At 34.8% G+C, this 3,960-nt stretch overlaps 1 pseudogene; it reads left to right on the top strand.

Annotated features, from left to right (window-relative positions):
* Window positions 1-3,643: 3,643 nt before the first annotated feature.
* On the top strand, window positions 3,644-3,758 carry LOC112444224 (uncharacterized; annotated as a pseudogene).
* The last annotated feature ends 202 nt before the right edge of the window (window positions 3,759-3,960 follow it).

Raw genomic sequence — 3,960 nt, 5'->3', positions numbered from 1 at the left:
TTTCAGTTTAAAGGGGAAAAAATGAGCAAGGGTTTCCAATAAATAGGATAAAATTTTCCTGATACTCCAGGAATATGTAGCAGTGGTAGGAAAGAGTTTTATTTGGTATTGGGTTAAGAAAATAGGGTTGGGAGAGCTGATGCTTTGGCAGAGATTGAATGGTATTTAAGTTAGCCATATTGAGAGTGGGATCTAGAATGTTCCTTGCTGATTTTCAGGTACAGCTCATATCTCATTTCCATGACACTTTCCCATAAACTCATGCCAAGCATAATGTATTTCTTGAAATTAAGCAAAACAAATGGAATATGGATTTGACTTTGGGATTTTTATTTACAAAATAAATTCCAGGCAGACGCTTTAACCTCTGAGCCACCAGGGAAGCCCATTCTTCAAGATAGGATATATTATACAACTTACAGAATAATTTTTTAAATATTTATAAAATGTTATCCTTATACTGCACTTTACAGTTTTTTCAAAGGTTTAATATTATTACAGTGAGGTGAATGAATGTTGTGATGTGCCCAGATCCTCTTTTAGGATTATAGCTCCAATTTCCCCAGCTCCTTGTAACATTCTCTTCTCTGAAAGTTGCCCTATGATGAAATGAGTCCATTACCCAAGGTGAGCACTCCTCCCCAGGGTCAGCACACATCTAACGAATGTCAGAGCATAAATGCCTCTCATTGCAGCTTGAGTCAAGACACCTCTGAAGAGCCATCTCATCTCCAGAATTCTCTTTATGATTGGTTGGGCGTTCTGTTAACACTACCTCAAATTTGAATTTCTCCTTCAGTCCAATTCTGCTTTCTTCACTTGATTAAAGGTTTTGTTCCTAAAGATACTACCAAATAAACCTCTTGTAAGCCAATTTTTGACTTAGAGTCTACTTCCTGGTAACTGTGTGTGGCAGACAGCAATATTCACATCATCTACAATATAGATCCATTTAGTAAATCTCAGTTAAGCTCCCCAATTAGAATTAAGACTGTACAGTTGACTGAAATCACTATTATAACTTTGGAGTAAACCAGTAGAAATATTCTTTATCTCCAAATTCTGCCAAACTCATGTGTACCCTAAATTATGAGTGTGTTATTTTAATTTTGAATACCTCACCACTGGATGAATGTATAGTAATTGATGGGTAAGAATGACCTATACAGAATCTAGTTCAGAGACTCTGCCAAATCCTCCCATTGTTTTTGAGCTTCTCAGTCAGGCTCTGAAATTTTAGAAGCATCCTTTTTTAGGAAGAGCAACTAGAGAGAATCCAGAAGAGGAGAAAGATGATCTAAATTATGGAAAGTCAGGCAATCAATCTCACATATATAAAAGATTTAAGGAGGATGCAATTTTTTGTTTGTTTGTTTGTTTAAGCTATCTTGTCTCTTTATCCTTCTTTAACCTGAAACATTTCCAGAATCTTCTTTGGTTATCATGATGACATCGTATAGAGCTCCTATCTCCCCCATTTCTTTTCAGTTTCTTTCTTTTTAATTGGAGGATAACTGCTTTACAATGTTGTGTTGGTTCTGCCATACAACAATTCACATAATTCACAAAGTCAAAATTCACATAATCTCCTTCTGAAAAACCTTATTGTTGAGGCTCCCTCCACTTCCCATCCCACCCCTCTAGGTAGTCACGGAGTACCAGGCTGGGCTCCCTGTGTTATATAGCAGCTTCCCATTAGTTATCTGTTTTACACTTAATAGTGTATATACATCAGTGCTACTTTTTCAATTCATCTTACCCAAAAGAGGCTGTAGTTTTAGCACTAAGAGTATGAAGCAACTTTGGACATATAAAGATACAAGAATAAAAGTGATGAAGAAGCAGGTTTTGCTCTTTGGCAACAGAGTTGTCTCACAATTACAAAAATATATTGAACTGGAGTAAAGTGACACAAAGCCAGGGAAGTTGTGGAAAGATAATTGCATTGTGCTGAGGTTCAAACAGCTGATGGTCAAGGCCTTGTCCAGCTTTGATTTTGCACAATAGTAAGCTTGGACAAGAAAGGGTCTCAGTTTGAAATGCATATCAGAGCAACATGGTAATTTATATAAGAAAGAAAAACATGTGCACTAGATATATTCATACTAAATAAAGAAAGATAAATCTGTATACTAGTTTTAACAGTTGTCGATATGGATGAAAATATTCTATGATGAGACAGCAACATAGCCTTGGTTTATTTACTTTCACAGTTTTAGAGAAATACATTGTATGCCAGAGGACAATATATTTATCATTTTCTTTGTGAAAAAACAAGCATTATTCTGTTGTTAGTGCATGCAGTGTTGTTATGTATATTTTTGTGCATATCACCAAGTGTACACGTGGAAGAATTTCCCTAGGACATACAACTAAGGATGGTGTATGTGGGTCACAAGATGTGAGTTATCTATTTTAATAGAAAATGCTAAATTGATTACTAAAGTGATTGTATCCGTATTCATTCCCACCAGCAATATGTAAAAATCAGTTACTCCCAGACAGCATCAACACTTGCCTCTTACTGATTTTCTATTAGAGTGTTGGGTGTGAAATACTCCCTTATAGAGATTTTACATTTCAATGTTGATTATTTACAAATTGAGGATTTTTCCATACAATCACGTGATGTCCCTTCCTCTTTTGTGAAATGCCAACTAAATGACCATACTGTGTGTGTGTTTTAAAAATATATTTCTCTAAATAAACTTCTTCCATATATTTTTCTTAAGAAGCAATAGAAGTTCTTTATATATTCTATTTAATCTTATCTAATTTTATGCATATGAAATATCTTCCTGCAGTGAGTGTTATCTTTTTATTATTTATGTAATAACCTTTTGAGAAATGAAAATGTTAATTCTAATATATTTATATTTACTGATTCTTTCATGGGTTACACATATTAGGTCTTGTTTAAGAAATTATTTTCTATGCTAAGGTCTTTAAGATGTTACTCTCTATTATTTTGCAATTTTGTCTTTACTATTTAGACATTTACATTTAATTTTTTAACCTACCTGATGATTCCTGTTAGTAGTGTTAGGTAGAGATCCAAATACATTTTTTAATGAACAATTGACTGTCCTGTGCTTAGTCACTCAGTTGTGTCTGACTCTTTGCAGCTGTACGGACTGTAGCCTGCCACAATCCTTTGTCCATGGGGATTCTCCAGGCAAGAATACTGGAGTGGGTTGCCATGACCTCCTCCAGGGGATCTTCCCAACTGAGGGATGGAATCAGATCTCCCACATTACAGGTGGGTTCTTTACCATCTGAGGCACCAGGGGAGCTCCTCTGTCCATTGAGTTTTCCAGGTAAAAATATTGGAGTGAGTAGCCATTTCCTTCTCCAGGGGATCTTCTCCACCCAGGGATCAACCAGTCTCCTGCACTCCTGCATTGCAGGCGGATTCTTTACAATCTGAGCCATATACCTGGGATTAATCAACTTCCCAGGAGATGTTGTTGGTCTAACTTAGAAGGGTTCTTTCTCTTATCTCACTTGCATTTTCCCCCTAAATTAATTTCTATAACTTCACAATATATTTTGCTATTTGGTAATATGTTGACTATTCTTGATATCTGCAGTGTACTGTTTATTCTTATACTTTGCTTTCTGTACATATTTTAGAATCAACTCAATCGCTTCTCGGCCTTTTGGCTAAAATCAAGTGTAGAATCAACTCACTATTTTTTTTTTTTTTTTAATGCTGTCAGAATTTTTCCTGGAATTTATCTGGGGTAAAATTACATCCTTTCACTATTGTTTCCTCTTATTTATGAGCATTGTATATGACTCCATTTGTTTAACTATTTTAATGTCTTCCAGTAAAGCTCTATACATTTTTTAATGAGGCTTGCAAATTCTATGCTTTAAAAAGATTCATACTTTATACCTTTAATTTTGGTGATTTTATATTGTTTTATCTTTTTTTTTCTTTTTCCAAAATATTTATTT

Source organism: Bos taurus, chromosome 24 (genome assembly GCF_002263795.3).
Source record: "Bos taurus isolate L1 Dominette 01449 registration number 42190680 breed Hereford chromosome 24, ARS-UCD2.0, whole genome shotgun sequence".
NCBI classification, from domain to species: Eukaryota; Metazoa; Chordata; class Mammalia; order Artiodactyla; family Bovidae; genus Bos; species Bos taurus.
This window is presented reverse-complemented; position numbering and strand designations above follow the sequence as displayed.